Source organism: Neophocaena asiaeorientalis, unplaced genomic scaffold (assembly GCF_003031525.2).
Source record: "Neophocaena asiaeorientalis asiaeorientalis breed wild unplaced genomic scaffold, Neophocaena_asiaeorientalis_V1.1 scaffold26, whole genome shotgun sequence".
Taxonomy (NCBI): Eukaryota; Metazoa; Chordata; class Mammalia; order Artiodactyla; family Phocoenidae; genus Neophocaena; species Neophocaena asiaeorientalis.
The window spans coordinates 863,794-876,896 of NW_020173108.1; positions in this window are offsets into that span (position 1 = coordinate 863,794).

Genomic DNA, 13,103 nt, shown 5'->3' on the forward strand with positions numbered 1-13,103 from the left:
TATATATATATATATATATATAATGCATATACATCTATTTAAGAGAATAGGTGATATTGTGAAAATTTATTCTGGGTAAAGAATGGATATGTAGAACAAGGTGATAGGGAGCTAAACTGAGCGCAGGAATGGAGAGTCCGTGTTCGGCCTCTCGCATCCTGGAGGCCTCCAGAGTGCACACTCCATATCTGTGGGTTACAGTCATTCTCTCCAGCACATCATGTGGACTGCTGCCTTCCGCTATGTCTAGAACTTTCTCTAATTCCTCATCAAATACCATATCCTGTCGCTTCAGGATCTTTTCTGCTTAATCGTTTGGAAACAAACATTGCTAAATTCTCCAGGGTTGTCATTGATTTAATATATGGCCATTTGTGGTTTACAGATTGGTAAATTACCAGGGATTTCCTGGAAATGATACATTCACCCTAAGATTATCTCCACTGGTATTCATTTCGGGAGGCAATATTGGATGGGCTTAAAATGAGCTAAATTATAGTGCTCTGAAGGTTAATTATAGCAGGCGTAGAATTAGCCTTCTGTCCTAATGGGTTAAAAAATGTACATCAACATCACTGACTCCCTAGTAAAGGCATGAAGCATTAAGGGTATTTCTTTGTAATCATGGGTCAGTATTTGAGATTTGTATCAGCTTGTCAGTATTGTTACTGAAAACAGTGAGGTTGATAACAGTGAAATTGATATACGCCCAGAGGGTTCTGCTCTTGAGGTTGTGTGAATATTCCACAATTTATTTGTCTGATTATGGCCATTTGGGTCGTTTCAAGCTTAAAGTTACTATGAAAGTGTTACTATAATATTCTAGTACATGTGCTTGTTGAATAAATGTATTCATTTCTGTTGGATATATACTTAGGAGTAGAATTGCTTGGTAATGAAGATATCCATGCTTTCAGCTTTAGTAGATATTGCCAAAGAGTTTTCTGAAGTGCTTGTACCAATTTACAATTCCATGCAGAGGATTTTTAGATGGTTAGGAAATATTGCAGACTAACATGGTAAATGAGGAAATTCCTTTCTTGATGACTCTCTCTATACATAAATTAATTACTTTAAGTGGTACTTGAATATAAATTTTACCTGGTGGAAGACACCAACTTGGTTGGTTCTTAAATAATTCCTACACTCATTTACTTAACTTAATTATTAATGACTTCTGTGTCCAAATTATTTTTCCATTCTATTCTTTTTAGAAAATATTACTAAAGAAGGCAAAGCATCATGTTATAACTATCCCTTGCTGTAGTTTTCTGAGATCACAATTGATTCAATTCTAATCAGTAAACTATTTTGCAATCTTCTGGTTATTGCAGGTTTATGATGTTTAAAGAACTACCTCCCCCCTCCCCCCACCATTAGCTATTGTGTAAATTCTTGTGAGAAACAGGAAAACAAATCTTCCATAGAGCCATGAAATTTTTCAAAGAGAAGCATGATTAAGATGAAATTTGAAGCCTACCTAATTCAATTCAGGAGCCTGAGGAAATTTGGATAAGTATGAGAAAGTTTAGAAAATTAAAGTTGTAATACATGCCAATTAAATTTAAAGAAAAAGAGGGCTCATCTGAAATTAAAATAAATAAATAAATAAAAGACATGCCCAAATTGAGAGCCAGTCTGGCTGTTGGGGAACAGGAGAAGGGCACATGGGGTAAGGCAGCTCAGAGCAACAAGCTTTAAATGCTCATTAGAAAAACTCTTCCTTTTTTCCCCATCCGTGTGTATTCCTTTGAAATGCCCCAGCATTGTCTAGCTATCAAATGCAAATTATTTTAATTGATTAAATTTAACTAGTAACAACCCTGTGTGCAGGGCGGGCAGGTAAAGTAACAGGGAGATTTGGCTCCCTTGTACACACTTTTCCTTTTGCCGTCCCACTGTGATTTGTAAGTTAAAGCCTTGGCATAGTAAGCTATTAATTCGTGGGCCTTGGTTTGTTTGTTTAACGTTTTCTTTACTCGTTTTTTTAAAAATTAATTAATTTATTTTTGGCTGCATTGGGTCTTCGTTGCTGCACGCAGGCTTTCTCTGGTTGTGGCAAGCAGGGCCTACTCTTCCGTGCAGTGCGCGGGCTTCTCACTGCGGTGGCTTCTCTTGTTGTGGAGCACGGGCTCTAGGAGCACAGTCTTCAGTAGTTGTGGCATGCGGGCTCAGTAGCTGTGGCTCATGAGCTCTAGAGCGTAGGTTTGGTAGTTGTGGTGCATGGGCTTAGGTGCTTTGCAGCATGTAGGATCTTCCCGCGCTAGGGATCAAACCCGTGTCCCCTGCATCGGCAGGTGGATTCTTAACCACTGCGCCACCAGGGAAGTCTCTTTTACTCTTTTTTATGGAAATTTTCAAATATTCACAAAAGTAGAGAGCAAGATGTAATGAGTCTGATATACCCATCACCCAGCCTCAGCAGTCATTGGAATCAGCCAGTCTTGTTTTATCTGTACAGGAACTCACTTCACCCCACCTCCACCCAGCTTATGATGAAGCAAAGCCTAGACTCCATAACTATTTCATTTTGAAATATTTCAACATATCTTTAAAAGAGAGGGTCTTTTCTTTAAAAATATAATTGCAGTATCATTATCACACCTAAAACAAAATTCTTGATGTGTGTTTAATCTTTTTCTGTTGTGTTGATCAGGGAAAATTTGAACTCAAGCCTTGGATTAGATAATCCTGTCCTTTGCCTTAAAGTTTTCATTACTGTATATAGTTCATTGCAGATGATCATGATACATTTTCTGTTCAAAGCTACTCAAGTTGATGATAGAGTTTTAATAACTAGTTTCTTTATCTTCTTATATTTCTCTTACCTATATCAACATTTCTTCATCAAATGGCATTGCCTGATGGTGCAGATATCTGATATGTCCTTTTCTATTACTGCCTAGGTGTCTTTTTTTTTTTTTTTGCGGTACGCGGGCCTCTCACTGTTGTGGCTTCTCCCGTTGCGGAGCACAGACTCCGGACGCGCAGGCTCAGCGGCCATGGCTCACGGGCCTAGCCGCTTCGTGGCATGTGGGATCTTCCCGGACCGGGTCACGAACCCGTGTCCCCTGCATCGGCAGGAGGACTCTCAACCACTGCGCCACCAGGGAAGCCCTGCCTAGGTGTCTTAATTGGAGTTTGGTGTCTTTTAGCTACAAATAATAAGAAATGAATTCAAATATAGCATTTTGTTCAGCATTTAAAAATTTCTCCTGCATAATGTAGACCTTTGGCAAAGGTACCTAGAGTGGTGTTCCTGTGCTTGACACCAGGGGTTCTCTAGATTAGATCGTCTGAGCCCAGAGAGATTCCCGTGACACCATCAGGAACATTCAGTATCATTAACCATGGTACAGCCATTTAGTGCTTTGAAAAACTAGGGTATGCTGCAGGTCTACTTCTGTCTCTGCTAAAAGTCAGTGAGTGATGGATAAAGAGTAATCAATGAAACCAGTAGAGTTGGGGTCTTGCTCTCAAGGCATGTTCATGTTCTATAGGAAAGGAATCATCTCCAGTGATATCCTTGCTTTATACAAAACCTGTGGATGCTTTTAAGCATCTCAGAAACAGATGGGTAAAGTTTGCAATGAATACAAAGCAGTATAATTTGGGTATTTTTAGGGAAAAGAAGAGGTTCAGAATTATATTAGAGTCTCTGCGTTCTCCTCTAAACCAAGAACAGACTGTTGTCCTACTTCTACAGGCTGTAACTCAAGATGTTGTATTGCCTCATGCAGCGGTGCTATGCAAATTTGAAGGTTGCAGGGCATTTCCCAATTCCACTGGCTATTACAGTGACATGGATGGCTTTGAGTGGGAGCTGGACTGTACCTCTAAATTCTTCAGCTCTCCATTGCCAGTGGGCAGTGATTACTTTTCTCTACCTCATGTCTTTTCCATGTTGCCAGTTCCATCAGGAAAGATGAAGTTATGCTACAATAATAAAACCCCAACATCTCTCAGGCTTATTTTTTACTCACATAAAATCTGCTGAAGGTCAAGGCATCTCTTTGGGAGCAGTTGTCTTCTGTGTGTTGGAATGATGTTCGGACTTATTTCTTTGAATTTTGCTAAAACTCTATACTTTGTTCAGTATTTTTGTGAGGAGACAGCAAAATGACACCACTTCTTCCTTTCTGATTCTTTGTTTTCCTTTTATCTAATAGCACCTCCACATCAACATGTACTTCCACAAACACTTGGGCAGTGGGTGAGAAAGCATGGAGAATGGTGCAACAGCTCCTCAATGCTTCCATGTGGAAGCGGAGGGTGTCCTTTTGTTATTGAATCCAGTCCGATGCTTGCCGCTTACAAAATCAATACTCACAAATGGTAGAAGGGAAAGATGCCTTTAATCAGAATGCTGGAAATCTGGGGAGATGGTAGACTCAGAGCCCCCAGATTCTGCTCGGCCATGAAAGTTTTAAAGGGAAGAAGGGAAGTAATCTCAGTTAATCATTGAGATGGGGGTGTGGTCAGAGTCATCTCCATCACCTCACTGTGTGCAGGCTTATTGACTTCTTGTGATCCTCCTCTAGATGTTATCTTTTTTTTTCAACATCTTTATTGGAGTATAATTGCTTTACAATGGTGTGTTAGTTTCTGCTTTATAACAAAGTGAATCAGTTATACATATACATATGTTCTTGTTCACACAGTTTGGTCACACAGTTTGTTCGGGAGATGACTGAAGGGGAAGCTAGGGAGGAGATCTGGTCGTCTGTTAATTAGTTATTCTTCATTTCTGCTTCTTTAATTTACAGAAAGAACCAACAAGTTAGGCAAGGTATTGTGTGATTAAAAGATTTGAAAGGTGCTTTGGGCTGGAGAAGAGTAGAGCATGGGGGTACCAGGCTTAAGGTTAGTGACAAGACAGAGGGGTGTCTCCTGCAGAGAGCTCTTTTCTGCAAAAATCTTTTTCCTGCCAAAAGCTGCTTGCACTTTCCGCTCACATTGTGTTGGCTAAAGCAAGTCACCCAGCCAGAGTCAAATTTAAGGGGGCAAAGACATGCAATCCTTCCATGTAACCAGAATGAGAGAAAATTGGAAGTCCTAGTGGGTCTCACAGATGTCTATCACACTAGTTATATTCTGAAATTATTTCTTCAAATATTGCTAAAACTCTATACTTAATGTTCACCATGTTGGTGAGGAGACAAAATAAGACACCAGTTTTTCTCTTTTCTTTTTTTTTTTTATTTCTCTTAATCACAAACAGTTTTTATTTTTCCCTAAACTTTGTGTATTACCACAAATATTTTGACTGCTGTAGATCAGCGTTTCTCACGTTTTAATGTGCATCCAGATCATCCAGTATCTTGTTTAAGCGCAGATTTTTGTTCAGTAGGTCAGGGTTGGAGCCCCAGGTTCTGCATTTTTAAAGAGCTCCCAGGTAATGCTGCTGCTGGCCTGCGGAGCGCGCTTTGAATAGCAAGGCTTTGGTCTGTCACTCTACTTAGAGAGGGAGAGCCGTCGTGATTTTAGTTGGATTCAAACAGAAATTTAGGCCATTAGTTTTTGTCTCTCCCCTACGTCTGAATTAAGGGCAGTGTCTCATGGTGATTGTTGTCAAACGTGGGAAGACTGTCAGTGCAACTCGAAAGCTTACTTCTGAAAGATAATTGGTTTTGTGTTCATTCGTATTAAAACAGGACTGCAAGGAAGAAAGGAGACCTAATTGAACACTCAGAGCATCCCATTAAAAGCCAGCATCTAATTATGGTGGGGCCCACACAGCAGGGACACTGAAGGGAAGAGGAGATGCTAAAAACATCTTTATACTCTTTTGCTCTGAAGAGCACTTCCTGAGATCAAATGCAATTTGAGCTAAGGAGGCAGCGACTGACAAGCTTTACCGCCAGCAAGCATCTCAGAGACAGGCGCTCAGAGCGTTTGTCATCATGCTTCGATTTTGCCTAATTATTAATAGAACACTTCTTTGTTTCCCCCTGATCCTTTACTGATTAAGATTCTTGCATGTTTTAAAGCATTTTACTTATCGCTCAGGATTCCAGATGAGTTGCCATTTGGCTCCACGATGCAGACTGGCTTTGGAGGGCTGCATTAGAATCCTGTGGATGTGCACTTGGGTAGGAATGAGGCTGGACTGGATAAGAGCACTCATGGGCACTGCACAGTTTACCCAGAGCCTGTGTTTTTCCTTTGCTCATTTGTAATGCCAGCCCATGGTGGTGGAATGGGTGTATAGCTATAAATTGACAGCCATATCTCATACTTCTTATTCTGGAGGTGTAATTCAAAGAACTGTCACAAGGAATAGCAAAGCTACATATTCTTCTTTATAGTAATTGCCATAAAAAAAAAATCCCAATTACTTTAAATTACCATAAAATGACTTCAAAATCAACCCCAGCCCTGCTGCCCTTGATTTTCTTGCAATTACTTCAAAGATCAAGAGATGGAGCAGTACGTTTTGGGGTATATAATATAGCAGTTACATTTTTCATGATCAAGGAACTTTTAGTTTACAGCTTCTTTCCTTTAAACTAATTCATTGAAGGGGACAATAATTCTAGGTACGTTCCCTTATTCTGCTGACACTCAATTTCGGGAGCTTGGACATATTTCACTTCTCTTTTTATCATTAAAATATTTACAACTCTATAACATCTTCGGAGATGCTTGGTTTTTATGTAATAAACTGTAACTCACTGGTATTAGCCCAAGGGATCCAGCAGTGCCCAAATCCTGCCTTGGCAAAGCCACTCCTCTTCAGGTGGCCCTGGTGAAGATGGACCCCCATACTGGACAATTACAAAGGCAAATACTCTTTGGGTCCACGTGTCCGATCTCCCAGTGCAGGAATCTTTGTTAAACCAGGCTGTAACAGAAGGCTCTACTGGAGGTTTGAAATCATTTTTTCTCAACCCTAAAATTAAACCCTAATTTTACCATCGACAGATGAGCATAAGAGGAGCACCCAAAGGAATCAGAGCATCCACCCATGTTTAGGTAAATGAAGTGAGTGGTATGTTAGTGACTGCCCCAATGGGAAATGCTCTGGCACACTTAGTCCCTACACAGAGTGGAGTGGGTGTCCCCATGGGTTTAGGCACCTTTGAAGGTTGAATTACCTTCAGTGCAATGCTTCTTCCCATTTGCTAATTGCACATAGAGATATCAAGTTCTAGTACAAATTCAGAAACTCCAGGGACCCATCTATTCTTCCACTGATCCATTTGTCCCTCCATCAGTCCGTCCATCCAATCTATCAAGATAAAAAAAAGTGGGAAGCGATGGTGTCTGTTTATCCTTCTCTGACTATAATAGGTATTCTGGTGTCTTTTCCACTGTTTTCTCCAAAAGCAGTCATGTACAGCAATTGCCTTAGAAATTACAAATATATTTTTGAAAAATGTATTTTAATGGGAGGCAGAATGGATGGTGTGGTGCAAAGAGTACTAGATCAAATAAATTTATCCAAAGGCATTGTATCCCCCAACTGCAAATCACTTGATTTTCCCCTATATTTGGAACGTTAGACATATCCATGGATGCAGTTTTTAATAGTTACTTTCATTCTTTTTTACTCTAGACCAATATGAAAAGCATATGGAAATGGTCTATCAGTTTAAGGTATTTTTCTCCCCTTAATGGAACAATTTTAGAAAATTTCAATGGATGTTTCTCCTTAGATGTTATGAAACACCTAATCTGATGCAAGTTTGTCCCAGGATAGGTGCTTTTGTTCATTTTCTAGGTACTTCCTTGGTCATGCTGTCCACCCCTATATTTTGATGCCCCAAATCTGCTAAAAACTCCTGCTGAGAATGTTTCTAACACTGCCATTACTTAGAGTTGACTTTCGTCAGGAAACTTTCACATTTGATTATCTTTTATCTCTGTTGTATAGCCAGCCTCTTCGTGTCAGCTGAATGCTTCTCTTTGGTCTGTATCCTGGTCTCTCGACCCCTCCCTCATTCCTGTCCAGCCACCATACTATTTTTCTTTTCCACTAGCCTATATACAATGTCTCCTTTTCCGCACTTAACACTTAACCAGTTACCCAATTTAATGTGACTCTGGTCCCATTGCTTCACTGAAACAGTTCTTTCTAAAGTCACTAAGAATTTTTTTTTTTTTTTTTTGCGGTACGCGGGCCTCTCACTGTCGTGGCCTCTCCCGTTGCGGAGCACAGGCTCCGGACGCGCAGGCTCAGTGGCCATGGCTCACGGGCCCAGCCGCTCCGCGGCATGTGGGATCTTCCCGGACTGGGGCACGAACCCGCGTCCCCTGCATCGGCAGGCGGACTCTGAACCACTGCGCCACCAGGGAAGCCCTCACCATCTTTTTATAAACTCATTCAACATTTATTCCACAAATATGTATGAAATGCTATTGTGTGCCAGGCACTGTTTTTAGTGTGAGATATACTTTATCAAATAAGTCCATATCCAATCCATCACCCAGTCCTGTCAGTTTTACCTCTTACGTATAACCTACTGCCTCCATTTCATCCCTTCTACTCCAAGCAGTCACCACCTCTCACTGTACTGCAGTCACCTTCTATCTAGTCTAGCTGCACAGTTGCTGGAACAGACTTTCCAAAGGCTGACCATATCACCCTAGCCTACCTCTACTTCCTGTTCTTGTTTAAATCCCCCAGTGCTCTTGGAATTAAAGAAAAAAAAAAAAAAAGTCATGAGTGTGACTTGCTGGCTATGACTGCTTCCACTTGCCCCTCCTACTCCAGCCACTTTCCATCCCTTTTGCCACATATTCTTGGAATATTGTTCCCTCCATCTTTTGTATAATCTCATTTCATAGCCCAGCACCACCCTCACTGGTATAGAGACACTTCCCCTGCCTCCCTAGACTAAATCTAATGCCATTACTCTGCACTCTCTTGGAGCAAGGCCACGTCTTTATTTTCTCCCCATAGCATCTGCAATGCTTAGTACAGTGCCTGGCACATATTCGGTATTCATTAATATTCATAAATGAACAAATAATAGCTTCTTACCTCATTTTTATGAAAATAAATTACCCAGACCTTTTGCCCATTTGCTCATCATAATGGAATTCTTTGGATTGCCGGGGCCTTTGCTGACACTTTTCTTAGGCTCTACCTAGACTATTTGTCCCTGAAGTGACCTTTTAACCAGTTATATGTAGGCACTGTCATATCTGATTATTTAAGATGCAGCAGAGAACATCAGATTATTAACACTAAACCAAAGATAATCATTGGGGGATATGTAAATTAACATCAATTACTTGCATTTATCAAAATTTTCATTTAAACACATAGTTGAGATATACACAGTTGAATAAATTATTTTAAAAAGCAATATTCATAGGAGAAAACCTTGTAATTATGCTGGAAGTGGAAAGATGACTGACAGAGAAGATGGAACTATTTATGTTTCTTAAAGTAATTTAGAAAAGTGCCCATGCAGTTCGGTTATGGTCTTGTGACTCTGCCAAAGTCAGATGCTAAAACTTGACATGTTTGAATTCATATTTTGTCTCCTCTTCCTTATACTGCCTGCTTCCTGCAGTGCCTTTGAGAAGTAAAGTGGAGAAAAAAGTGGGTCAAACAAGAATGTGGAACCTGGATAAGCCACCAAATTAAAAATGAATTCAAAGATTAATAAAAGTTAAAAAAACTCACCTGCTGTGATTATCCGTAGGTGACATGCATTGGCCACATGATCTTGAGAAGACCTCTTTACTTCCTAATAAAATGGGATCAGTAATATATGGCAGGACTGTTCACAATAGCTAAAACATGGAGGCAACCTAAATGTCCATCGACAGATGAATGGACAAAGAAGATGTGAATGTATATATGTACATATACATAATGGAATATTACTCAACCATAAAAAAGAATGAAATAATTCCATTTGCAGCAGCATGGATGGACCTAGAGATTATCATACTAAGTGAAGTAAGTCAAAAAGAGAAAGACAGATATATCACTTATATGTGGAATCTAAAAAAATGATACAAATGAACTTATTTACAAAGCAGAAATAGACTCACAGACATAGGAAATAAACTTATGGTTACCAAAGGGGAAAGGGGGAGAGGGATAACTTAGAAGTTTGGGATTAACATATACACACTACTATATATAAAATAAATAACCAACAAGGACCTACTGTATAGCACAGGAACTATATACAATATCTTAAACTGTAATGGAAAAGAATCTGAAAAAGTATATGTGTGTATATATACATATACATATATATACATATATATAAATGAATCATGCTATATATATACATATACATAAATGAATCATTTATGCTATACACCTGAAACATTGTAAATCAACTATACTTCAATAGAAAAATAATATGTGGCAGGAAGGATTAAACGAGGTAATACATGTGAATGCTCTGTTGAACCTTGTACCACACAGTTAGCTCATATGAAAAATTTTTTTATTATTGTAATTAACCTGGCCTCCTGACTTCTTGGGATTCCTTATGTCCAAGACTTTTTGAAATGGCAAACAGTTTTTAATGAGTTCTATGTGCTAAACAATTCCAAGTACCTTATAAATATTAATTCATTTAATCCTTGTGTCAACTTTACCATGAAATAAATAATATTATGATAACCCTCACTTATCGATTAAGAAACTGAGGTAAAAGGAAGTTAAATATCTTGCCAGAGATTAAAATCTCATAACTAGGAAGCAGTGGCTTATATCTGCAAAATAATGGCCTCATTCTAGGAAATTCCACATCTTAGCTAAAACTCCACCTTTCTAACTTACCCTTCACCCATAAGGCATGTACTACATGTCTGAGGTTTAACTGCTAGGAAGAAAAATTCTTTTCTCCATTTTCCATTTGAGTGTCCCACTGGAGTGTCCCACTGGTTTCACTTTGTATCTCAGGTCAGTGCTGTGCTACAGGTTCTTACTTCAAGATAGGATTTACTGTTCTACTTTAGTTTCCTTTCAGGATACCATGCCAGAGTGCTTTTGAAATTTTGTTATTCTCTGCATCAATGATTTGTCCTTTGAAATAGAGAAATAATGTTTATCATCCTGACATTGGGAAATCTGGATTATGCCATTTGTTCCTTTTTAGCCTTGTTTTAGGTAGTAAATCAGGCAAGCTATGGAGCTACCTTGCTTAGAGATGAGATGTTATCCCTAATAAGAGTCTCTTGGTGTTGGCATGTTGTACATAGAAGATTTTTTTTCCAGAACATTCTACCTCATGCAGAAATGTTTTCCTTTTTGTAGAGTTTTTTTTTCTGCCTTCTTCTTCCTTCTTACATATGGCAAGGGATTCAGTTTAGGTGTTGAGGCCTTAGATAGCTCTTCTGACATAATAGCCAGAATATTTATTATTATATTTATTATAATAATATTATATTTATTATGGAGATTATATTTATTGGGGATTATATTTATTAATAAATATAATGGAGATTATATTTATTAATCTCCATTATTTCCCTAAGGTGATTTTGAGGATACAAGTCTCAGAACTAATGATTTGATCTGACTTTTAGGATGACAAGATTAAATTACCTGTGAATAATCTTTGCTGTATAGGCCAGGGAGCTGTTTCATATATATATGTTTGTCTATTTCAAATTTAGCAAATAGCTTTAAGAATTTCTCAGCCTAAATTTGAGTAGATTTTGAGTCTCAAAGCAAAATCCTACAGATGTGGTTAATAGAATGGTAAAATTTTTTTCAATGCTGATTTTGAACTATTGTAATAATCATATTTTTAGTTAAGTAGAAAAATGTTTAAGAATGAGAAATGTTTAACTTTGTCAAATTTTCTAATTCTCTCGTGCTTTGGATACTCTGGAATTATGCTATATTTGACCTGATTAAGCTGAATATAATAGACTGTAATTCTTTCATGTTTTATATATAAAATTAGTGGGAAGCAATGAGAGATAAATAATATCTTGCTCTTTTAGACTTTCTGAGGATGTAAACTGGGGTTACCAAATAAATATAGGACACCTAGTTACATTTGAATTTGAGGTAAACAGTGAATATTTTTAAAACTATAAGTATGTACCAAATATCACATGGGACATGTTTATACTTTAAAAAATTTTATTATATAGCAGGGTGCCCTGTATTTTTATTTGCTAAATTTGGCAAACCTGCCCTAGTTCCACCCTAGTTCTATTTAGACCTAAGAATTTTATCATTTCTAAAAGTCAAATTGACCCCCAAATGGGATTTAAAGCCATTGTGAAAATAATCAGATAAATAAATACATAAAAGAGGCCCATGCAAAGACTGTGATTAATTCAATTTTGTCCACTTAAGACCCATAAGGAAGAACAATAAAATCACCCCTCCCCCCCATGCTAAATCTGTCCTGGAGACAGGCTAGCAGGCTGGGAGCGGAGGCCCCTAAGCCTTATCATAGAAGCACAGCTACCCCACTGGCTCAGTTCTGCGACTCTCAGACTGGATCAGCCTTCTTTATTGATAGCCCTGTTACACAGGATGAGAAAGCAGCCCAGACACCATACTGCTGCTGGAAAATTCTGTATCCAGTGCACTTCCTTCCCCTTGCTCCCCTGCTTTCTTCCTGTCTTGCCTTTTGTCCATCCTTGCCCTATACAGGTAGATTCTGCAACAGCCATCAAACACTGTGGAGGAAGCATGCTTACATAATCCACTCCTCAAACTCATCCCCAATACTTAGCATAATGTTTTGGAACGTGTAGATATTAAAAAATTATTACACAAATCAAAATGCTGTAATCCTATCACAGCAAGTGCAGAAAAAGTGTTTAGATTCTGTTTGGGACGTTAGATTAAAATATATATATATAGTTGAGAAAATCCTATTTGAAAAATGTTGTTGACTGGGTTTATCATGGTTTTTTCTGTAATTGCATTGACCTCTATCATGGGAATGGGTCTTTGCTACGAACCCTAAATTGCCAAGCCAATCCCTTTCTAATTTATGTAAACAATAGTATTATTGAAACCATGATAAATACACCCTTTCCCTCTTAAATACATATTAATGAGAGTGAAAGTCCCTTCATCAGGGATAAGAATTAAGGTGAAGTCTATTTAATTTAACTATTGTTTGTTTGTTTGTTTAAATAGGATACTTTTACAAATT